Source organism: Engystomops pustulosus, chromosome 11 (genome assembly GCF_040894005.1).
Source record: "Engystomops pustulosus chromosome 11, aEngPut4.maternal, whole genome shotgun sequence".
Lineage (NCBI taxonomy): Eukaryota > Metazoa > Chordata > Amphibia > Anura > Leptodactylidae > Engystomops > Engystomops pustulosus.
In genome coordinates, this window is record NC_092421.1 from 83,990,454 (window position 1) to 84,016,727 (window position 26,274).

A 26,274-nucleotide genomic window follows, 5' to 3' on the forward strand; every position below is an offset into this window, starting at 1 on the left:
CTGTTTATACCTATCTATGGGGTTTGGGGGCTGCCTGTATATACTATCAAGGGGGGTCCTGCCTTTATATACTGTCTATGGCGTCCTGCCTGTATAAACTGTCAATAGGGGTCTGGCTATATATACTATCCATGAGAGGGGTATACACTATCTATGGGATGGTCTGCCTGTATATAATGTCCATGGGGGGGTCCCTACTGTATATACTGTCTGTATATCAATTAGGTGGGGCCTGGTCCATATAATAAATTGTGGATGGTGTATGTACTTTAATTTATTCATAGAACTACACTAAGGATGTTTTATTTGCGCTTTTAGCTGTGGTGTTGGGGCTACAAATTATTTAGGATCACTGTTATCCAAGTGACATTATACTGTAAGTGACTGTGGTATTTTTAGGTGCACAGTGTGGGAGAATTGCTGCACAGAGTTTAAGACATTTGGTGGTGAACTAAGCAATGATAAGTCGTGGTCTGAAGAAATCGTAATGAAGTCCTCTTCCTGACTGACTATTACCGTATATTCTGGCGTATAAGACGACTTTTAAAGACAGAAAAATCTTCTGTCTTCTCTGGGGTCATCTTATACGCCGGTAATCCCGACCGCCCGCCGTGTATTCACGGCGGCGGTCGGGTCGCGCTGCATGGAGAGGACTCACGGGCTGAGCCCTCTCCATAGCCGGTAAGTCTTTGCTGCATATTGCAGCAAAGGCTTACCGGTAACACCCGCGATCGGTGCTAGTACCGATCGCGGGTGTTTTCACAGCGATGGCTGCCGGCAAAGCTGCCGGCAGCCTCAAAAGGATAGCGGCGCATGGGCGCCACCATCTTACCTGGGATCGCCGCTCCCCGTGACGTCATCGGGGGCGGCGATCCGTCTCCATGGTAGCCTCGGGTCTTCCGAAGACCCGAGGCCATTTCGTTTTAACCCCTTCATTACAATGTGCTGATAGCACATTTTAATGAATGAGGAAAATCCCCATATATTGCCATACTGTAGTATGGCAGTATATGATAGGATCGATCAGACAACCTAGGGTTAAAGTACCCTAGGGAGTCTGAAAAATAGTATAAATAGAAATAAAAAAAAGTTAAAAAAAAAAAGTATAATAAAAAAACCTAAAATTTCAAATCGCCCCCTTTCCCTAGAACTGACATAAATATAAATAAACAGTAAAAATCATAAACACATTAGGTATCGACGCGTCCGAAAATTCCCGATCTATCCCGGTATTTAAACTTTTGATTGGGGCAGTAAAAAGGCTAGAATCGGCCCTGGATCCCACAGCTATAGGGCTCAGTCATATAGAATTTGAATGGAGCAACATCACTCATCCATGACCATTGCTCTGTGGATCTAGTTGGGCAAAAACCAAGCAAGAGGGAGCTTATATGTACATGTGCAGGTATATTGTAATGTATCTACTAAATAAACTGGAGTAACATTGTCTCATGAACTTACCCCTTATATCCATCCATATGTCCCTGTGTGTCTATAGATCCTTGTGCGCTGCCATTATGTAATAAAATCACATTGTATGTTTAATTCATCTTTCTTGTAAACATCAATTAAACCTTTTCCATTCTGGTTACTTTCTTCTTGCCAAGACGTCTCCCGGTGACAACTCGATGACATAACACAATAAGAAACCAACGGGAAACCCTCAGCGCGCCAGCAAATCGGAGCAACATCCGTGAGTAAAATATATTCCTGTTTAATTATAAGTCCCCGCATTTTCCATCCAGAGGAAACAAGTAACAAGTAAAACAATAATAGAAGCTTTTTGTGATATTGGATTTGTGGCAATTTTATTAATAATCTGTGAAGAACAAAATGCAGCAAAAGGGAAACAAAAATATGAAAAATGAGTAAAATATTATAATCCCTGATCCTGAGCAGGGCTGAGGATAGTGAGTAGAGTTTTGGGTTTAATGTAACATATATGTTAGAATATGTTAGTAAGTGCATGGTTCGTTATATCCCTGGTCATGTGATGTCACGCAGGCGCACAGCTCGTTATATTCCTGGTCATGTGATGTCACACAGGTGCACGGCTCGTTATATCCCTGGTCATGTGATGTCACACAGGTGCACGGCTCGTTATATCCCTGGTCATGTGATGTCACACAGGTGCACGGCTCGTTATATCCCTGGTCATGTGATGTCACACAGGTGCCCAGTAGAGATTGAGTGAGCACTAAAATGCTCGGGTGCTCGTTATTCGAGACGAACTTTTCCAGATGCTCGAGTGCTCGTCTCGAATAACGAGCCCCATTGAAGTCTACGGGAGACTCGAGCATTTTTCAAAGGGACCATGGTTCAGGAATAAAATGTGTTATTTAATTGAAAAAGAATGTCTTGTGATAAGTTAGCAGATGTATGCAAACATCTGCAATCTATTCATTACTGTTCCGCGCGTATATTATCTCCCGACAAGTTAGCAGATGTGAAGAACAGTGAAGAATAGAATAAAAACAGTGAACACAGTGAACACAGGATCATTTAAGTGAAAAACGCAGTGAAGAATAGATTGCAGATGTTCGGCACATCCGCTTACTTGTCGGGAGATACGCTGTCCCGGGATCCGCTGCTCTGCTTCCACTGAAGTCTCCCCGATGCCGTCTTATAGATGTTTATGTACTGGATGAAAAGCGACACCAGAAGATAGTTGAAGAAGAGGAACTTGAAAAGAAGACTCCCGTCCAGCGGCAGGTCAGGGATGCGGCAGTGACGTACCGGCTCGGGGGTGATCAGTGCGGTTATCGGAGGGGCGGAGAGGCCAACAACGCTGCCATTCCTGTTTCTTAACCCAGTGCCATTGCTACACGTCCCGCCAATCAGAGTCTGCGGTGAGGGCAAAGCGGATCGGCTCAGTTGCTGCCGGCTTGGACCCCTTCTTCCGCCGGGCATGACAAGGTACCGGTACACATCCAACAGTCAGCGCCAGTCCGACACATACAACACAGCGAGCAGGAAGATTCAGCTACATGCAGCGGCTCAGTCATCAGTGGCGGCGTGTGCGGGGCGCGGGGCGCGGGGCTGTCTGCCGCATGTCGAGCCCATGCAGGGTGCACGTCTTGGGGGAGGGTTGCAGGGGAGCGGGACACCCCTCTTCCTGCAGCCTCGGTCTCCCCAGATTTCTGCTTCCCTTTACTCTCCGCAGCTGCCCAGGAGCTATATATTGTTCTTCACATTTTGTTCGCACCGTTCCGCGCCCTTCCGACATGTAAGCAGATGTGCCGAACATCTGTGATCTATTCTTCACTGTGTTTTTCACTTAAATGATCCTGTGTTCACTGTGTTCACTGTTTTTATTCTATTCTTCATTGTTCTTCACTGTGTTTTTTTAATTAAATGCTCGATCTCGAGCAGGGGAAATACTCGTCCGAGCAACGAGCCGTTTCGAGTACCTTAATACTCGAACGAGAGTATACTCGCTCATCTCTAGTGCCCAGCTCATTATATCCCTTGTCATACATAATACAATTGTAAACTGTAACTATAGGTGTGGCTCCACTTTACTTTCAGTTGCAGTTACAGTTCTGGCCACCAAAGCGACATGGAATAAGCTACTTCTGGCTCTGTGTTCCAGTAATTCTATGGCACCAAAAAGTTCTTTATAAAGCAGCTGGTTGTCGGCCCTCGCAGATCAACTATTCATCAGTGGTGTCAAAATATGGAGAGTCAAACAAAATGTTTTTTACGGAAAGATTTGCATATCTTCATTTCTGGAGCTATTATGGTAATAGGTGACAAAAACTATATTAATTAGATTGTGAGCCCCATTGGGGACAGGGACCTCTCTGTGCAGCGCTGCGTAATCTGTAGGCGCTATATTATAAATAAAGGAATTATTATTATATTGTACTGACTTGCAGATATAAGATATTGTTTTTTTCAGCAAATGGGCATGTAAATGGAAAAATCTAAATGTTATGGCTTTTGGAGCACAAAAATGTTACTGTAAAAACTGCTCTAATAATAATAATTCCTTTATTTATATAGTGTGCACAGACTCTGCTGGGCTGCATAGATCAGTCCCTGTCCTTATGGGGCTCACAATCTAATCAACCAGTATGTTTTGGAGTGTGGGAGGAAAGCGGAGGACCCGGAGGAAACACACCCAAACACGTAGAGAACATACAAATGATGTTGACCTGAATGAGACTTTATCCCAGGACCCCAATGCTTTAAGGCTGTAGTACTAACCACTGAGCCACCGTGCTGCAAGGCTGTAGTGCTAACCACTGAGCCACCATACTGCAAGGCTGTATTCCTAACCACTGACCACCATACTGCAAGGCTGTAGTGCTAACCACTGAACTACCATGCTGCAAGGCTGTAGTGCTAACCACTGAGTCACCGCGCTGCAAGGCTGTAGTGCTAACCACTGAGTCACCGTGCTTCAAGGCTGTAGTGCTAACCACTGATCCACCGTTCTGCAAAGCTGTAGTACTAACCACTGAGCCACCATTCTTCAAGGCTGTAGTGCTAACCACTGAGCCACCGTCCTGCAAGGCTGTAGTGCTAACCACTGAGCCACCGTGCTGCCCACACTGTCCTGGTTCTTTGCATTCTGCATAGAATTAGTATATATATAGTATTGGGAGCACAGATGCCCTTCATCCCATGCGGGATCCCCTGTTACACTGCTAATACATGGAATTGGTGCAGAATGTGAAGACTTGTTGGAATCTGATTAGGGAAACAATTGACTTAAGAGCGACTTGAGTCTTGAGCCATAAATAAGTGTTGGAGCGCCATTAGCTGCAGAACTGTGAGTGTTTCTCAGATGTGGGTAATTTTATAGAGACCGGAATATAGAAGGCTCTGTAATGTTCTCGCGGCGTCGCACTGGATCCAATTACTGACTTCTTTTTTATGTGACACACAACATTCTTTTTTTTTTTGTTTGATGTCTCCCGGATAAATTCCCGAAAACAAGTGATTCCTCTTCTGGCTCCATTCTGCGTTCCAATATTAAAATTGGCAAGAAAAATGAGGTCTCGGCTCGTCTTTTCATCTATATTCATGTCTTATTTAGTAAAATAAAGTTCCCAGACATAATTCTTCATCTTTATACAATTGTTTGTCACCGCAAACTGCAACAAAGGACTCGTATGCATCTGATTATTACATCATAAATAAAATTCCCCTCCCGTCTCCCGTTCTATAGTGATCCAATCATTTAGATCTTCAGGATTGTTCGTTGTGAGGTAGGTAGAGCCATTAACCCCTTAAAGGAAACCTACCATTTGCTTTGATGCATTATGAAGCAAACATACCCTGAGAATGCTGTAGCTACACTGATGCAGGATCATATCTTGGGTAATCCCTGAGCTGAGGGGTTTTGCTGATAAAACAATTATAACATTATGATAATGGAGCTCTGGGGCTTCTATGTCTGCTCTGGCACTTGCTTTGTTGCTTCTCATAGCAGGAGAGTTTCTCTCTGCAGAGGATGATTATGGAATCACTCTTCTCCCTGCCAGACAGAATAATCAATTGCTGCACCATCCCTCAGCTGCTGTGTATGAGTCATTCAGCTCAGGTTGATTAGTACTTGACTAGTCATGCTTTACCTAGCAGCCATTTGTAATTCCAAGCTCCTGTGTAATATGTAAGCCAGTCTGACCCAGCTTTCCCAAGGTCCTGAATGGTATAATTATTTTTTCAGCAAAATCACTCAGGAATTAACCAAGATCTGATCCTGCATCAGTGTAGCTACAGCAGTCTCAAGGTAGGTTTGCTTCATAATGCTTCATATCATATGGTAGATTTCCTTTGAGGACATGGCTCATTTTCACCTTTAGGGCAACGCCCGATTTCTCAAATCTCAAACAGTTATAACTTTGCTTCATCTTACCGAGTTTATTTTCAGACGTTTTTTGCATGACGTGTTGTACTTCACATCAATGCTAGATTTTAGTTTAAAATGTTTTGCACTTATTAAAAAAAATGGAAATTTGGTAAAAATTTGGAAAAATTTCAGATTTTCGGTTTCCTAAATGTTATGCTCATCATATAGTTAGTCTTTTTAAAAAAAAAAAATTATTAATTAATTTCTAAAGTTACATACATTATCATAATAAACATAGACAAATTAGTGCAGCATACAATGTACCTAATTTTACCCCCCTTTCCTGCCCACTCCCTTCCCGGACCACTAAGGCACCATACAGTTAGTCTAACTAACATTAACCATACGTCTGCTTTATGTTGACATATTTTTTTACATGTTAATTTATTTATTAGGACGTTATGACGTTTACAGTTCAAACTGCGATTTTTCGAATATTTAAGTACATTTCAGATTCAAGTTTTTTAGAGGACGATTCATCTTCGTAAGGGTTTTCAAAGTTCTATTCATTAGAAACTCCCCACACATCACCCCATTTTTAAAACTGCACCCCTCAAACTTTTCAGAACAGCCGGTTCTGTCTCTGGCAAGGTATTTAGTGAAGAACCATATTTGAATCTTCTTGGGGGGTATTTTTTGAAGTGATATGGTATTTGGAGCATCTTTGGAAGTATCTTGCACTAGAGAATATGGGGAGGTATTTTGTGCAGCACTGTAGTATTTGGAGCTTCCAGGGAGGTATTTTGTGCAGCACTGTAGTATTTGGAGCTTCCAGGGAGGTATTTTGTTCAGCACTGTAGTATTTGGAGAATATGGGGAGGTATTTTGTGCAGTACTGTAGTATTTGGAGAATATGGGGAGGTATTTTGTGCAGTACTGTAGTATTTGGAGAATATGGGGAGGTATTTTGTTCAGCACTGTAGTATTTGGAGAATAGGGGGGGTATATTGTGCAGCACTGTAGTATTTGGAGAATATGGGGAGGTATTTTGTGTAGCACTGTAGTATTTGGAGAATATGGGGAGGTATTTTGTGCAGTACTGTAGTATTTGGAGAATAGGGGGAGGTATTTTGTACAGTACTGTAGTATTTGGAGAATATGGGGAGGTATTTTGTGCAGTACTGTAGTTTTTGGAGAATATGGGGAGGTATTTTGTGTAGCACTGCAGTATTTGGAGAATATGGGGAGGTATTTTGTGCAGCACTGTTGCATTTGGAGAATATGGGGAGGTATTTTGTGCAGCACTGTAGTATTTGGAGAATATGGGGAGGTATTTTGTGCAGTACTGTAGTATTTGGAGAATATGGGGAGGTATTTTGTGCAGCACTGTAGTATTTGGAGAATATGGGGAGGTATTTTGTGTAGCACTGTAGTATTTGGAGAATATGGGGAGGTATTTTGTGCAGTACTGTAGTATTTGGAGAATATGGGGAGGTATTTTGTGCAGCACTGTAGTATTTGGAGAATATGGGGAGGTATTTTTTGCAGTACTGTATTATTTGGAGAATATGGGGAGGCATTTTGTGCAGTACTGTAGTATTTGGAGAATATGGGGAGGTATTTTGTGCAGTACTGTAGTATTTGGAGAATATGGGGAGGTATTTTGTGCAGTACTGTAGTATTTGGAGAATAGGGGGAGGTATATTGTGCAGCACTGTAGTATTTGGAGAATAGGGGAAGGTATTTTGTGCAGCACTGTTGCATTTGGAGAATAGGGGGAGGTATTTTGTGCAGCACTGTAGTATTTGGAGAATATGGGGAGGTATTTTTTGCAGTACTGTAGTATTTGGAGAATATGGGGAGGTATTTTGTGCAGTACTGTAGTATTTGTAGAATATGGGGAGGTATTTTGTGCAGTACTGTAGTATTTGGAGAATAGGGGGAGGTATATTGTGCAGTACAGTAGTATTTGGAGAAGATGGGAAGGTATTTTGTGCAGCACTGTTGCATTTGGAGAATATGGGGAGGTATTTTGTGCAGCACTGTAGTATTTGGAGAATTTGGGGAGGTATTTTTTGCAGTACTGTATTATTTGGAGAATATGGGGAGGCATTTTTTGCAGTACTGTATTATTTGGAGAATATGGGGAGGTATTTTTTGCAGTACTGTAGTATTTGGAGAATATGGGGAGGTATTTTGTGCAGTACTGTAGTATTTGGAGAATATGGGGAGGTATTTTTTGCAGTACTGTAGTATTTGGAGAATATGGGGAGGTATATTGTGCAGCACTGTAGTATTTAGAGAATATGGGAAGGTATTTTGTGCAGCACTGTTGCATTTGGAGATTAGGGGGAGGTATTTTGTGCAGCACTGTTGCATTTGGAGAATAGGGGGAGGTATTTTGTGCAGTACTGTAGTATTTGGAGAATAGGGGGAGGTATTTTGTGTAGCACTGTAGTATTTGGAGAATATGGGGAGGTATTTTGTGCAGTACTGTAGTATTTGGAGAACATGGGGAGGTATTTTGTGCAGCACTGTAGTATTTGGAGAATATGGGGAGGTATTTTGTGCAGTACTGTATTATTTGGAGAATATGGGGAGGTATTTTGTGCAGTACTGTATTATTTGGAGAATATGGGGAGGCATTTTGTGCAGTACTGTAGTATTTGGAGAATATGGGGAGGTATTTTGTACAGTACTGTAGTATTTGGAGAATAGGGGGAGGTATATTGTGCAGCACTGTAGTATTTGGAGAATATGGGAAGGTATTTTGTGCAGCACTGTTGCATTTGGAGAATAGGGGGAGGTATTTTGTGCAGTACTGTAGTATTTGGAGAATATGGGGAGGTATTTTGTGCAGTACTGTAGTTTTTGGAGAATATGGGGAGGTATTTTGTGCAGCACTGTTGCATTTGGAGAATATGGGGAGGTATTTTGTGCAGTACTGTAGTATTTGGAGAATATGAGGAGGTATTTTGTGCAGCACTGTAGTATTTGGAGAATATGGGAAGGTATTTTGTGCAGCACTGTTGCATTTGGAGAATAGGGGGAGGTATTTTGTGCAGTACTGTAGTATTTGGAGAATATGGGGAGGTATTTTGTGCAGCACTGTAGCATTTGGAGAATATGGGGAGGTATTTTGTGCAGTACTGTAGTATTTGGAGAATAGGGGGGGGGGTATATTGTGCAGCACTGTAGTATTTGGAGAATATGGGGAGGTATTTTGTGCAGCACTGTAGTATTTGGAGAATATGGGGAGGTATTTTGTGCAGTACTGTAGTATTTGGAGAACATGGGGAGGTATTTTGTGCAGCACTGTAGTATTTGGAGAATATGGGGAGGTATTTTTTGCAGTACTGTATTATTTGGAGAATATGGGGAGGTATTTTGTGCAGTACTGTATTATTTGGAGAATATGGGGAGGCATTTTGTGCAGTACTGTAGTATTTGGAGAATATGGGAAGGTATTTTGTGCAGCACTGTTGCATTTGGAGAATAGGGGGAGGTATTTTGTGCAGTACTGTAGTATTTGGAGAATATGGGGAGGTATTTTGTGCAGTACAGTAGTTTTTGGAGAATATGGGGAGGTATTTTGTGCAGCACTGTTGCATTTGGAGAATATGGGGAGGTATTTTGTGCAGCACTGTTGCATTTGGAGAATAGGGGGAGGTATTTTGTGCAGCACTGTAGTATTTGGAGAATATGGGGAGGTATTTTGTGCAGTACTGTAGTTTTTGGAGAATACGGGGAGGTATTTTGTGCAGCACTTTAGTATTTGGAGAATATGGGGAGGTATTTTGAGCAGTACTGTAGTATTTGGAGAATATGAGGAGGTATTTTGTGCAGCACTGTAGTATTTGGAGAATATGGGAAGGTATTTTGTGCAGTACTGTTGCATTTGGAGAATAGGGGGAGGTATTTTGTGCAGTACTGTAGTATTTGGAGAATATGGGGAGGTATTTTGTGCAGCACTGTAGCATTTGGAGAATATGGGGAGGTATTTTGTGCAGTACTGTAGTATTTGGAGAATGGGGGGGGTATATTGTGCAGCACTGTAGTATTTGGAGAATATGGGGAGGTATTTTGTGCAGCACTGTAGTATTTGGAGAATATGGGGAGGTATTTTGTGCAGTACTGTAGTATTTGGAGAACATGGGGAGGTATTTTGTGCAGCACTGTAGTATTTGGAGAATATGGGGAGGTATTTTGTGCAGTACTGTATTATTTGGAGAATATGGGGAGGGATTTTGTGCAGTACTGTATTATTTGGAGAATATGGGGAGGCATTTTGTGCAGTACTGTAGTATTTGGAGAATATGGGGAGGTATTTTGTACAGTACTGTAGTATTTGGAGAATAGGGGGAGGTATATTGTGCAGTACTGTAGTATTTGGAGAATATGGGAAGGTATTTTGTGCAGCACTGTTGCATTTGGAGAATAGGGGGAGGTATTTTGTGCAGTACTGTAGTATTTGGAGAATACGGGGAGGTATTTTGTGCAGTACTGTAGTTTTTGGAGAATATGGGGAGGTATTTTGTGCAGCACTGTTGCATTTGGAGAATATGGGGAGGTATTTTGTGCAGTACTGTAGTATTTGGAGAATATGGGGAGGTATTTTGTGCAGCACTGTAGTATTTGGAGAATATGGGGAGGTATTTTGTGCAGTACTGTAGTTTTTGGAGAATACGGGGAGGTATTTTGTGCAGCACTTTAGTATTTGGAGAATATGGGGAGGTATTTTGAGCAGTACTGTAGTGTTTGGAGTATCTGGAGAGGTATTTTGTGCAGTACTGTAGTATTTGGAGTATCTGGAGAGGTATTTTGTGCAGTACTGTTTCCTAAACCACAGCTTTTTCCAGTTGAAGTTCTGTAAAAGGCAGAGCTAATTACATCAATAATTCCATGTTACTTATTTAAAGCTATGTACATTTCACCAAGAGACAGCAATTAGATAAGAAGAACAGTCATTGCCGTGAAGGGATCATCTTATATCATTAAGCAGAATCAAATTGTAAATGTTGAGATTTTGCATTTTCGGAGGCTTGCTGGCGGCCGCGAACGCTGAAACGCATTATCAGAAATTGTTTACGCCGCTGAATGTTGATCTTGCAATATATATGTCTCTCGAAGGACTGGGAAAGTCATTTGGCTTCCAAAGTGGCTGCCATATTTCACTGCATGGAGCTCGTGCTAATTGAGAGCAACAAAAATAGACAAATGAAGAGCAATATTTAAGAGAATGGATTTAACAATTATATATGTTCTTAATATGGAGGGGGAGGATGAGGAATATAATATTATAGGGGCCATTACTCAGGTCTGGAGGCTCAGTTCTCTTATATCTAATAAGAATTAGCAGGAAAGCAAATCACACAGTACAAATCAGAGACATTAGGATTATAACATTGTATTTAGCTTATTTGTAATATTAATGCAATATAAATAGTATTGATTGGACCCAAACAGCAAAATGCAGGTTCATACCGAACTTTGTGGGTTACATAGTCTACACGGTTGAAAAAAGACACATGTCCATCAAGTTTAACCAAGGAAAGAAGGAGATTGGATTAGGAAAGGATTTAGGAGAAACAATTATATTTAAAATAACTGTCAATGTTATTTAGATTTATAGATTTATAGGTATCTAGACCCTTCTTGAAGCTCTCTGCTGTCCCTGCTGTGCTCTGCTCTTGAGCACAGCTATTCCACAGATTGACAGTTCTCACAGTAAACAAGCCTTGTCGGTGATTAAACCTTGTTTTCTCCAGACGGAGACAGTGCCCCCTTGTCTTTTGATTTGATTTAATCTGAAACAACTTTCTACCTTATTTTTTGTATGGACCATTCATAAATTTACATGAACTAATCATGGTCATATCTTTTCCAGACTAAATCTCTCTTGTGTATGTCATCATGTATAGTGAGAATCTGGATACATCATCATCAGAAGCCTCGGGATTGTCATATCTGGGTGCTACAGAGTGAACAAGTCATCATAGCAAATATCTGAGCGGTCAGGTGTGAGCTCTACTCCATAGCCAATAAGATTGTCCGTAACATCTTTTACAGGACTATAGTCTTTGCAATGTTTCTTTACATGACGCAGCTCTACTGTATTAGGTAGCTTTATAATATGATTTATATTGTAGTTATAAGCAGTGAGAAGTCTTATAATAATAATAATTCTATATTTATATAGTGCACACAGATTCTGCAGCGCTGCACAGTTTGCCAAATCAGTCCCTGGCCCATGGAATCTAATCAACCTACCAGTATGTTTTGGAGTGTGGGAGGAAACCGGAGGACCCGGAGGAAACCCATGTAAACATGGAGAGAACATACAAATAATTTCCAGATGTTGACCAACTTGACTTGACTTAGACCAACAAGACTGGTGAACATCCTCTCTTCCCCCCTAAACAGCTTAACTTTGAAATAAATCTCTGTTGAATCTGCCCAAGGAGCTAAATAAGCAAAGAAACATTCTCAACCCAAAATTAGATTCTGAGATATTTCCATTAATACTGTTCAGTTCTGTTCTATAATATCTACTTGCTGCTGCTCCATAATTTAAGACCAGAAATCACATAAAGAATTAGGTAATCACTTTCCGCCCAAGACTGAAGAGACTGGAGAGCTGCTCCTGACCCTTTAAAGGACAATTACCACCAGGATGAAAGACTGTATGCAAATTACCCTAAGGGGCTCAAGACTCCATTAACACCAATGGACCCTGGAGCCCCTAGGACTCATTTGCATACAGTCCTTCATTCTGATGGTAGATGCCCTTTAAGAGAGGTAAATTGTGAGGTTAAACAAGGTATCGTATCTTGAATCTGCTGTAGCCCAATGGAAATTTTGAATGTATAATTAATTATTTAAAGTACTACTCACCATATATGTGGAGGAGACACTATAAAGGTTGTGCCTTGTGGCGCTGTGACCCCTCAAGCTATGTCCTTTCCTTAAATTGGTCCGAGGTCTGCGCTCGGCGCACCATGCGCGCGGCCATGTGTGCAACTGAATAGGAAGTGGTAGCGCGCATGGTGCGCCGAGCGCGGACCTCGTTGCGGAGAAGCTAGTTCGGATATAGAGATTAATAAAGTGTTAAAACGATTTAAAACAGTTTAAAAACATAACGAAGATAAGCGCCGGCACCAGCTCACCCTGAGCTGGTGCACGGCATGTGCTGCTTATAAGCCCTATCCGAAGTGCTAGGTTTCCTTTAAGTCCACTGCATGCAACCAGCCATAGAGGGAATTTACTGCATACTGTTTCATATTTAACATATAAGAATGTAATAAGCTTCTTAGTGCCATCTAGTGGTGGTGGCTGGGAGCTAGAATTTTCTTATGCAGAAGATTCGGAGCTGTGTGACAGTAACGGCAGCTCTGATCTCTAATAAAGATATATTATGCAATTATTCCGCACACAACGTCTGACCTAAAATGACCTGTTGTTAAAGGTAAATGTTCAATTTATATTCAACATAGTTTTTTGTATGACGCCCCCTACACACACACTCGCGCCTTTAATTTCATGCTTTCTATTGATTAATTATCAGTCACAGGTAAGAAAGGCTTGATCTACGCTTCACTATTTCTCAGAAACCAAATATATTTCACAGGGGGCACATAGATCTCTGCGCCGATTCTTCACAAGTTAATGACAACGATCAATTGTTTCGTGACTGATCACATTTTACTATTGACACCTTCGTCATTTTGGCCTCCTGTCTGCTGCTTCATCTATTAAAGGGGCAGATCTCACCCAGAGAAGTCAATAGGAAATCTCAGTTTGATCGATCTGGGAAAGAGAATTTGTACAAACAGATAAATTGCAGAGAATTTCCACATCATTTCAGAGATGACATTTGCATTAGGAATTAGTTACTGTAGATACTTTAGTTACAAGTAGCTTCTATAGTTGACTCTTCTGTATCTCATGTAACTTGTACTTTGAGTCCAAACATTTCTCAGAACTTCACCATTTCTTATAGATCCGTCACCACCGGACGCACTTCACATACAGTAGATCGTGCAATTTATTTAATATTGATGTTTTTCTGTCTGAAAACATCAATTTCAGTTGGTTGTAAATTGCCTGTAAATGAGACGACCTCAGGAGGGGGGGGGGGGGGTTCTTCAAAGTCTTACATATACATCTCAGATGGATGACAGCTCTTCTGCATATATATGCATGCTTGGTTCAGCTGACCATGGATGTGTTTTCAAGGAGGAGAAGGGATTAAGGGGCTGCCTGACACCGTTATCTTAAAGTAAAGACATTGGGGGTCATTTACTAAGGGCCCGATTCACGTTTTCCCGACGTGTTTCCGATTTGTGACGATTTTCCCTTTATTGCCCCGGGATTTTGGCGCACGCGACCGGATTGTGGCGCATCGGCGCTGGCATGCACGCGCCGGAAATCGGGGGGCGCGGCCGAACGAAAACCCGACGGATTCGGAGAAACCGCCGCATTAAAAAAAAAAAGGGTTGCGGGACTCGCGCTTACCTTCACCAACTATAGGATCGTGAACTCCGGCGGACCTCAGTGTAGCAGCAACACCTGGTGGACGTCGGAGGAACTACCTTAGTGAATCCCGGCCAGACCCGAATCCACCGCAGAGAACGCACCGCTGGATCGCGAAGGGACCGGGTAAGTAAATCTGCCCCAATGTGTCCAATCCTTCTTTCTGTTGGGGTATGAGTTTGGAAACCTCCAGGCACTTTAGATAATGAACTAGTTCCTTAAAGGACATCTACCTGCAGATAACTAGTGGTAGAGTAGGTAGAGATAGATTAGGTGGTAGAGTGTCCTTATAATAATAATTCTTTATTTATATAGCGCACACAGATTACGCAGCGCTGTACAGAGCTTGCCAAATCGGTCCCTGTCCCCATGGGGCTCACAATCTAAACAACCTACCAGTATGTTTTGGAGTGTGGGAGGAAACCGGAGGACCTGGAGGAAACCCACGCAAACATGGAGAGAACATACAAACACTTTGCAGATGTTGACCCAGGACCCCAGCGCTGCAAGACAGAAGTGCAACGCACTCAGCCACCGTGCCTCCCATTAGACTGCTCGTTCAGTGTAGGGGATGGAGCCACCGTTTTTAACACGTTTGCTGTCACCTTTATTAATTAAATAATAACTTTGTAAAACATTTGGAGGCGCTCAGGCTCATGGTACTCAAGCGCCTCTTGGCTTTCCTGGCTTTTAATTTATGCACACCCCCCACTGCAAGCCGCCTCCCGGCTCTGACCTCACAGGCCGGGAGCAGGAGGCGGCTTGCAAAGGAGGCGTGTATAAATTAAAGTCCGTTTAGCCAAGAGGCGCTCGGGCGCCATCTGCCTGAGTGCCTCAGGCTGTTTTACAAAGTTTTTATTTCATTAATAGAGATGGCATAAAACATGTTAAAAATGGTCCCCGCATCCCCTAGACTGAACGAGCACTCTAAATAGGACACTCTTCCACCAGTAATCCTCTGGTAGATGTCCTTTAAAGGGCATCCACCATCATTTTGTCTAATGGTAGATGTGTAGAACTTACATGCTCGTCCTCTTTAGCAGGTCCTGGAACTGTTTTTATTTTGTTCAGGAACGGCGCAATATTCAAAATAAGGAGTTTTTAAAAATCTTCAGATTGGCGCTCAGGCTTACATTACCCGAGCTCCTCTTGGCACCGCTGTGTTCATAGTCCGTCATAGTCCCACCTAGTCCTTAGTCATAGTGCTTCATAGTCCGTCATAGTCCAACCAAGTCCTTAGTCATAGTGCTTCATAGTCCGTCATAGTCCCACCTGCTCCCACACAAAGACCTTGCAGAGGACTCTCTCCGTGCCCCATCTTCTCTGATGTCTATCCAAGCTATTCGGTCGGGAGCAGGTGGGACTATGACAGTGTGGTCGCGCATAAATTAAAATACGGTGGTGCCAGCTAATCTGCATATTTTTAAAAACTTTTTCTTGAATATTACGCACGTAATAAGAACACTTCCAGGACCCTTTACAGACGACAAGCATATAAGTACCATCAGTCTAATCCTATAGACAACAATATACAGCAGATCAGACTCTCAGTCCAGATCGTGTGAGTAGGGAAATACTGATCATGTAGTCAGCAGGCTCTCAATACCGATCATCTAATGCAGAGCCGGGTATGATGCAACCCGCGGGCCACATCTGCCCCACTAAGTATATTTGACCAGCCCACGTGACAGGGAGCATTATAGAAGAGGACATAATACAAGGAGGTATAAGGAGAGGGGACATTATAAAAGGGGCGTAAATGAGGGAGCGTTATAAATGGTGGATTAAGAAGAGGGGACATTATAAATGTGGTCATGAGAGGGACATTATGAATGGGGCTTAATAAGAGGGGTATTATGAGAGGGGGCATAATGAGGGGGTTTTATGAGAGGGGCGTGAGGAGAAGGGAATTAGGTATTGGGTAGAACTGAGGTAAGTTTATTAGTCTTTAAAACTATTCTAATTTCTCATGTGGCCCCATAAGAAATTAATTGCCCGCCCCTGATATAAAGAGTACGCTCCTAATCCACTCATACAAGAGGTTGAGATAAAGAGATTTTAATAAGCTTTGGCACTTATCTCTGCTAAGAAAATGTCACTCATACATAAACTTTGGGTAAAAAGGTTTAGGGGTCCCCAACCATTGGGGTTTGATACGACATAAGGACCCAATGACAACCCTGAAGAGGCCATATATTTAGGCCACGTTTGTGGACAGTTCCGAGAATTTTTTACCAGTGATTTTTTTTCCTTCCAGTGAAATGCTGTTTATTAACCTTTGCTCTGGAGCTTTATTTATGCTCTCGTCCTCCTCCTCCTCGTCCTCCTCCTCCTCGTCCTCCTCCTCCGAGCGGGAGAAGCGGGTGGCGAGTTTACTTTAATATGTCATTAGAAGGATATTTATTAAGGTCCATGCATCAACCCCTGAACATCTGAAATTCATGGGAATTGATTTCCCGGGGCCGAGCTGCGGAGGAATTGACAGTTTAATGAGATTATATTGTTAAGAGTTATGTAGATATTTAACTCACGAGTAGGAATTCCTCTTACTGTTCTCTTATCATAATCCACAGGATTTTTTTTTTCAGTTTCTGAAAATAAAGAAAAACAGTAAAAAATTTTAGAATATTTTTTGTGGAAATTATTATTATCTTGTATCAGTCATTAAAAGCACCAGAATTACAATGACACTGCCATTAGATTCCCATATTATAGCTACTAGGTCCCTATCTGCTGCTCACATTACCTTTGGCACTAAGCCTCATGTTGGACTGGGATTCCTAACGTTATCCTGGGGCCCACCTAAAGCTTAGTAGCCTTTCATATTGGTTGTCTTCTGCTTGACCTCTGGGAAAGAGCTAAGCCCCTCCCACGAGGATCCTCTGGTGTTTTGGAGGGCCAGACCAGCACTGACTTACAAACAAGGGGATCTTAATAATTGTTGAGAATGAACGGGCTAGGTGTTAGTGTTAGGAGGTCACATATATATGATTAATAAGGGTCAGACAGGACCATCGGTGAGCCTTGACTCCTTTGCGCTATGGCTCGGGCCCTAATTGAAGGTCTCAGCCTGTAATAGTATTCGACATTGCCTGAACCAGCCGCTTTAGTACTATTTCTATAGCTAGAACAGTTTAAGACGCAGATGCCATTACAACAAGGCCGGGTCACACTCTGACGCAGGGAGCATGGCAGAGTGATGATGTCATCACACTTCCTGTCAGCATCCAGCCTGAGTCCTGCTACAGAGAGCAGGGGCACAATATGTAAATTAATTGTTAGCAAGGCATCATGTATAAAATTTGAGACATTTTACATAATTTATTATAGTGGCACTACATATAAATTAAACTGGTTAGAGAAGGTTTTTTTATAAAACATAATTGACCAGTAGGGGCAATAAAAAATAATAATAACATATTATACTTATATAAATAAGTAATAAAGTAATATAAGTAATTAATTAGAGATGCATAATTATAAAATAATTAATTGGTAGAGCCCATACATATAATTTATTAGGGGTACAGTATTATTTATGCACGGGCTACATATTCTAATATTTTGAGGGGTTACATATATATGCATATATACAACATAGGGGGTACATTTCTTATATGTGGGGAGCACAGCTATATAAGTGGGTTGTGTTGTGAGGCTATTGGTGGGGACACAATTGTGTTGCGGTGATTAAATATAATTTAGGGCACATCTGTTATCCAGGTGACATTATACTGTAAGTGACTATGGTATTTTTAGAGACGCAGTGTGGAGATGACCAGCCAGTAGATGAAGACATCTGGTAGAAAATTCTGCAGTGATGGACAAGAGAAGTCGTCAAGTACTTTTCGACCCACAGGATAGGAAATGTCACCTGTAAGGTACTAAATCCAACTTCTGCCCCTGTCTGATGTACTATAATCACTGACTAACCTTCTGGTGTATGACAACTCTCAGCATTTGTAGTGTAAGTCACTGAGCGTCAAGGAACCAAGTTGGCCTTCTGTATGTGTGGTGTGTGATGTCACACAGGGTCTGGTCATGTGATGTCACACAGGTGCACGGCTCGTTATATCCCTGGTCATGTGATGTCACACAGGTGCATGGCTCATTATATCCCTGGTCATGTGATGTCACACAGGTGCACGGCTCGTTATATCCCCGGTCGTGTGATGTCACACAGGTGCACGGCTCGTTATATCCCTGGTCATGTGATGTCACACAGGTGCATGGCTCATTATATCCCCTCATTATATCCCTGGTCATGTGATGTCACACAGGTGCACGTCTTGTTATATCCATGGTCATGTGATGTCACACAGGTGCACAGCTCTTTTAATCCCCAGTCATGTGATGTCACACAGGTGTACGGCTCATTATATCCGGGTCATGTGATGTCACACAGGTGCACAGTCAGCTCCTATTGTGATAGGAGCCTGAGGTTACGATACCTGTGGACTATTGCCATGTAAGACACCAGTGCTGAGCATACGCATCCTGTTATAGATTTTGCACAGCGGATCGTCAGTTTCAAGTTATGCCTCATTGCAATACAGGATTGGTGGCTCTGATTGAGCACATAGAGGGAAGTTGGGTTCTGTGCAAGGGCTTACATGTCTCTAGAGAAGGTGTCGGGTCATTTCTCTGCACAAGCAATGAATAATGTAACATACATTCTGTATACACATGATCCCCACCCTAGATTGACCATGTGTATGCTAATCCCTCCATAATAGGTCATTCATTACCTACAAGGAGAACACTGCTGCCTGATCAATGTTCAGATAAGTGATCAGTGCAGAGCTGCAGGTCTGTTACACTGGGCCAGTGCTGGGGATTCCTCCGCTGACCTATGGGACAGTCTGGGACAGAAGAGCGAGTTTTGGTCCTGCAGGCAGGGGGCGCTAGCTCTTCACTTTCCAACCCCGGACTAATGAAGAGATCAATGCCACAATATATTTACAGACAGAAGAATTTGTCATTGTCCAGACTGTAGAGTTGCTTCCCCTTGTTCCATTTCATGTAGCAGTTCTACGGCCAGGATTCAGCTCACATACTTCATGGGGAAATTTACAAGAAATCTTTAGAATCTAAAATACAGCGGGAGTAGTGGAGGAAGTAACTAACCAGCAGGATCCACTGGAGATGAAGGGATATTCACAATTTAGAATGTAAATTTACAAACACTGAGGAATCTATCTCATATGTATCCGAAAATATATTCCATCTATCTCATTTCTATCTATCTATATCTATCTATCTATCTATCTATCTATCTATCTATCTATCTATCTATCTATCTCCTATCTATCTATCTCCTATCTATCTATCTATCTATCTATCTATCTATCTATCTATCCATCTATCTATCTATCTATCTATCTCCTATTGATCTCCTATCTATCTCCTATCTATCTATCTATCTATCTATCTATCTATCTATCTATCTATCTTCTATCTATCTATCTATCTATCTATCTATCTATCTATCTATCTATCCATCTCCTATCTATCTATCTATCTATCTATCTATCTATCTCCTATCTATCTATCTATCTATCTATCTATCTATCTATCTCCTATCTATCTATCTCCTATCTATCTATCTATCTATCTATCTCCTATTTATCTATCTATCTATCTTCTATCTATCTATCTATCTATCTATCTCCTATCTATCTATCTATCTATCTATCTATCTATCTCCTATCTATCTATCTATCTATCTATCTATCTATCTATCTATCTATCTTCTATCTATCTATCTATCTATCTATCTATCCATCTCCTATCTATCTATCTATCTATCTATCTCCTATCTATCTATCTATCTAGCTATCTATCTCCTATCTATCTATCTCCTATCTATCTATCTATCTATCTATCTATCTATCTATCTATCTATCTATCTATCTCCTATTTATCTATCTATCTATCTTCTATCTATCTTCTATCTATCTATCTATCTATCTATCTATCTCCTATCTATCTATCTATCTATCTATCTATCTATCTATCTCCTATCTATCTATCTATCTATCTATCTATCTATCTATCTATCTGTCTATCTATCTATCTATCTATCTATCTATCTATCTATCTCCTATCTATCTATCTATCTCCTATCTATCTATCTATCATCTATCTATCTATCTATCTATCTATCTCCTATCTATCTATCTATCTATCTATCTATCTATCTATCTATCTCCTATCTATCTATCTCCTATCTATCTATCTATCTATCATCTATCTATCTATCTATCTATCTATCTATCTATCTCCTATCTATCTATCTATCTATCTATCTATCTATCTATCTATCTATCTATCTCCTATTTATTTATCTATCTCCTATCTATCTATCTATCTCCTATCTATCTATCTATCTTCTATCTATCTATCTATCTATCTATCTATCTATCTTCTATCTATCTATCTATCTATCTATCTATCTATCTATCTAGTGGTGTATTTGAAATCACCCTATGTGGAATATGGCTGTCATCACAGCCAATTGGTCCTGATTTATGGCTGACACCCCGTGGATCCTCTATATATATTGGAATGATACTCACCAATGTTCCATTGCCAATGGTTGTTCTGTATTTGTCCTTGGTTGCCATAGCATCAGACGTGGTTGCCGGTTTAGACCGCGCGTGCGCACAATCAGGCGCATGCGCACAATTAGGCGCATAACGCACAATTAGGCGCAGAGCGTGCGTTCCACCGTGCGTTCCATTATAGCGTTTTCTTTTAATTGATATCGGAGTTAATTTGAACCGATCAGGGACGGTGGACACGTGGAAACAACTGGGAAGCATTGTCAGAAATCTAACCTTTTAGCACAGAAGCACTTGAGCACTTTTACACAGATGAGGTCAGTGGACAGATCGCTCTGTGTTACTAACAAAGAGAATTGCTACAAATGTCACATTTTTAAAATCAATAACACATGCATAAATGTATTGTATAATGTGCACTATACCTGCTATTCACTGTATACATTTTTATTATGTAATATGTATTATATCACAGTTTTACAAAAATGGTGGGAGTATCCCAATCAGTCATGTGATCACTTGTTGTATATATATATGGCCACCATTTCACTGTTTGAATGGCTTGAAAAAGGCTCTTGCAGAGCCGAAACGTCGCTGTCATTGTCACTCACTATGGAATAAAGACACTTTTGTAATTTTTACCTACAACGGAGTGCTGCCCGCTTTCTTCATATTGTATCTATCTATCTATCTATCTATCTATCTGTCTCTTATCTATCTCCTATCTATCTATCTATCTATCTATCTATCTATCTATCTATCTATCTCCTATCTATCTATCTATCTATCTATCTATCTATCTATCTCCTATCTATCTATCTATCTATCTATCTATCTATCTATCTATCTATCTCCTCTCTAACTATCTATCTGTCTCTTATCTATCTCCTATCTATCTATCTATCTATCTATCTATCTATCTATCTATCTCCTATCTATCTATCTATCTATCTATCTATCTATCTATCTATCTATCTCCTCTCCAACTATCTATCTGTCTCTTATCTATCTCCTATCTATCTATCTATCTATCTATCTATCTATCTATCTATCTATCTTCTATCTATCTATCTATCTATCTATCTATCTTCTATCTATCTATCTATCTATCTATCTATCTTCTATCTATCTATCTATCTATCTATCTATCTATCTATCTATCTCCTATCTATCTATCTATCTATCTATCTATCTATCTATCTATCTATCTCCTATCTATCTCCTATCTATCTATCTATCTCCTATCTATCTATCTATCTATCTATCTATCTATCTATCTATCTATCTATCTATCTATCTATCTATCTATCTCCTATCTATCTCCTATCTATCTCCTATCTATCTATCTATCTATCTATCTCCTATCTATCTATCTATCTATCTATCTATCTATCTATCTATCTATCTATCTATCTATCTCCTATCTATCTATCTCCTATCTATCTATCTCCTATCTATCTATCTATCTATCTATCTATCTATCTATCTCCTATCTATCTCCTATCTATCTATCTATCTATCTATCTATCTATCTATCTATCTATCTCCTATCTATCTATCTATCTATCTCCTATCTATCTATCTATCTATCTATCTATCTATCTATCTATCTATCTATCTATCTATCTCCTATCTATCTCCTATCTATCTATCTATCTATCTCCTATCTATCTATCTCCTATCTATCTATCTATCTCCTATCTATCTATCTATCTCCTATCTATCTATCTATCTATCTATCTATCTATCTATCTCCTATCTATCTCCTATCTATCTATCTATCTATCTATCTCCTATCTATCTATCTATCTATCTATCTATCTATCTATCTATCTATCTCCTATCTATCTATCATATCTCATATTATACTGAACTCCCCCCCCTCCTCCGCGCTTCTACATTACAATATTATTAAATACAGACCATGCAGAACGTAATAATCATATAATCTGTGACTCATCCATGACCCTTCTCTCTCGCTTCTCTCTCCACTTGTTTATTCAATGTGAACTATAAAATACTGGGAATAATGAATTCATGGCCCGGTCACTGAGCAGCCAGGAAGGTAAAGGGTGAAAAAGTATTGACTAAGAAATGGAAGCATGACAAGCAGCAGTGTTAGACAGTCCATGAATCTTATATTAGTGATGATTGCTTAGGGGGTCACTGCAGGGTGAAGAGAATTCACAGAAAACCTTCAATGTGATGTATAAAAATGCAGAATATGGGGGATTTTCAATCTATTTTAGACCTGTATAGTTGCAGGATTATGTCTTGATATAGAGTCACAGTATATATAGTCCTATACAGCCCTTTATACAGTCCTGAGCTGCATTCATAATTCTGTATCTTGGCTAATGGAAGAAAGTTTGTTGATGTCCAATCATGGCTCCGCACATGTCTGGTTCTATAAATCCATGATCATTCCGGAGGAACTTTTCTTTAAATGGTCAATAAATATCTTATCTTGAATGCAAAAATATCATTTCTCCTCCTCCCTCCTTCCTTCCTTTCTAATCTATTTTTCTATTGAATTCTATGCTGAAATCCGTCTTGCTAGCAATAGGACAGAAGTTTAATGAGATGTCAAATTATGTAGAAGTCTACGGGAAAGGAAGGGGTAGAAGTGAGTCAGAGCCTTCACCTGCCATCACAGAGACAGCCCCACTGCCAACATTTTCTCTCCTTGTAGAATCTGAACTTTCTAAATGGGTTCTTGCTGCAGTGCTTTTAGCTTGTGATCCACAACCAAATTCTTGAGGCTTTGACAACTTTCTCTGCATTGCTAATTCCTTTGGCTGAGCTGGGTGTATGTACAAAGAAAATCTGGGCGATTTCATCTTGTTTCTGAGCCAAGTGTGTGTATGTCAGGTGTGGTTTGGGTAATGGATGCAGAACCAATCAGCAGCTGGGGCGGCATCCATGAACTCTGCATATATTTCCCCTTCCCTTCACTCTGGTTAACCTGGTCTCTTGTTCTACCACCTCTATCGTGCTATTGCTTCTATTATATCCCTGCTATTTTTATTGACCACTCTTTGGCTCTCGATTCTGTACCTCGCTGCCATTTTGGTTTCGACTTAATTATCCTGATTTCCCTTTTGTCTCTCTCTCTCGTTTGTTTACCATCTGTTCTGAGCACATACTCTAGAGTTGGGACTGTTGTCCAGTTGAGGGCAAGTAGGCAGGGACAGGGCTTACGGACTAGCTTAGGGCCTGTAAATCTTTCTTTATCTTGACAGGTAACCTGCAGTTGATGTTTTGTCCTTATGACAGATTTTGTCCACAGTGCTACCTAGGAAAGAGGAGTACAGGAATGGGGAAAGGTAAATTTCTGTGGCCAGGGAATGGCAGTGGCCAATTTCATAGCTTTTATCAATGCCTCCCAGCAGGTGCAGTGCTTTGTAGCTATGGGGGTGCAGAAGTCACTCTCTGATCAATACTATGCATAAAGATTGCTAGTCGGGGGTCCTGTTTTAGATTTTTGCATTAGGGCCTGGTTACAGCTCTGAATATGATTCCATTATATTTACAATGTATCTTTCTCACACTGTGACTAAGTGTCTCAGCTAGAAACGAGTGGCGGCCACTTCATCTATTATAAGATTTGCGTCGCTTAAATATCAGTCGACATACAGAATATCGTTGCCTGGCTATAATTTCGCCCTCCCTGTGTGCGTTCTGTGCCTTGTAAAACGGGATTAGGCTTTTAAAGCCCTGGAGGACACATTTCTGCGTTGATAAGGAAGAAGGCGATAAGGACCACATGGAGGGCTTTCTTTAGGTGTTGGAATAAGTTTAAGTGGAGCCCGGAGCACGTTGCATCGTTACAGCCTGTTTATTGATCTGCTAAATTCACAGGTTTTGCTCGCAGACATTATATGGCACATTAACGGATCAGCACAATAGTTCAGGGATCAATCAGTTCTTCCCCTCCACCGGCCCATTTAAATGGTTATATCAAAGATCTAAAAATCCTTTTTCGGTATAAGATGCTGCTGAAGACAGGATTAAAGTAGATGCTGATGTGGAGAGTCCTTCAGATGTGAATCATACAGAACTAAACGCAAGAAATCCAATGAATTGAGCTGGAAGTGAAAGTCCCCGGCTGAGTTTTTCAAGCCGTCAGTCACGATATCTTATTGCTATTTCTTTATTAAATTGTAAAAGTAAATGTCATTTCTTATATAAAACCACAGGAGACACCATTTAGAGGCCCAAGTATCCTTAAAGGGGTGTTTTTATGCTTTATAATTAAAAGTTAAGCGCTGTAAAAATAAAAGTTTGGCAACTTTCTAATTTTTGTGATGTTTCAGTTCTTGACTATTTTCGACATATTTGTTGATGTATGAATATGAACATTGTGTGCTCTGAGTAAAAGCTGTGTCACAGATCCACCCGTTCCCCTCTCCGCTGTGTCCCGACCGTTCTGTTCCTAGGTCCGGCTTTTCTCCTGATCCAACTATGCCGGCTCTCCTGGACTTAAAGGGACAGTGTCCACCTGATTGGAGCTCATTTATCCGGCTCGCCCTTATAATGCCACACCTCCCTTCCTGCCTTGCAGATCTTCAGCATCTTTTCCTGCTAAGTGAAAGCCCTCCTGCGTTCCTTGTGTTTCCAGTGTACCTCCGTGTTCCTGAGTTACCAGAGTTCCTCCGTGTCCCTGCTATTCCTGTGACCTGCTGTACCTTCCAGGGTTCCCGTCCTGCTGTGCCTTCCAGGGTTCCTGTCCAGCGGAATCTTCAGTCCGTGCCAGCATCACCAGTGTTCCTCCGTGTGCCAGCGTTAACAATATTCCTCTGTGTGTCTTCTAAGGTTTGGACTGTTTCCAGCATTTCCTGCCGAACCACCTTGGCTGCCACCGCAGGCCTAGTCGCACCCGTGGAACGACTATCCCGCTTTAGAGCAGACTCTGGCGGAGACCAAGTGCCACTTAGATTCTGGTCCTGGGCTGCAGCTAACTCCATCATCTCCCCCGGTGGTCCAGAGGGTCCACAGACTCTTCCAAAAGAGACTGTGAACATGCTGTAGTAGGTTCCTGGTTAGATGTAACAGCTAAAGCAGAAGGATGGGATACGGAGCAGCTCAATGCAAAGAACTAAGAGCACAGTGGTGCACTTGTATAAGCTATACGTTTTTTTGGACTACAATTAAGTATCGTTCAGATTCGAAACAGTCAGTTTTGTGACTTTCTTGTCTTGGCAATAGGAATATCTTTTTAACTCAAATGAAATAAAAGTTGCTTTTATCTTCAACTATTTCAAGGATTTCGCTGAGTGCTGGAAACTAGAGATGAGCGAGCACTAAAATGCTCGGGTGCTCGTTATTCGAGACGAACTTTTCCAGATGCTCGAGTGCTCGTCTCGAATAATGAGCCCC

General features: G+C 41.1%; 1 long non-coding RNA gene across 4 annotated transcripts in view; it reads left to right on the top strand.

The window, feature by feature from the left end:
• The window catches only part of LOC140105924 (uncharacterized), a 92,224-nt gene extending 74,070 nt beyond the window's left edge, over nt 1–18,154 (top strand). For 3 of the 4 annotated variants that reach the window (XR_011850676.1, XR_011850678.1, XR_011850675.1), the window contains 3 exons: nt 1,608–1,693; nt 11,688–11,818; nt 18,092–18,154. This is a non-coding gene — a long non-coding RNA (uncharacterized lncRNA). Of the gene's footprint in view, nt 1–1,607; nt 1,694–11,687; nt 11,819–11,999; nt 12,304–18,091 lie in introns of those variants that run through there. The other variant, XR_011850677.1, reaches the window with a different exon arrangement.
• The last annotated feature ends 8,120 nt before the right edge of the window (nt 18,155–26,274 follow it).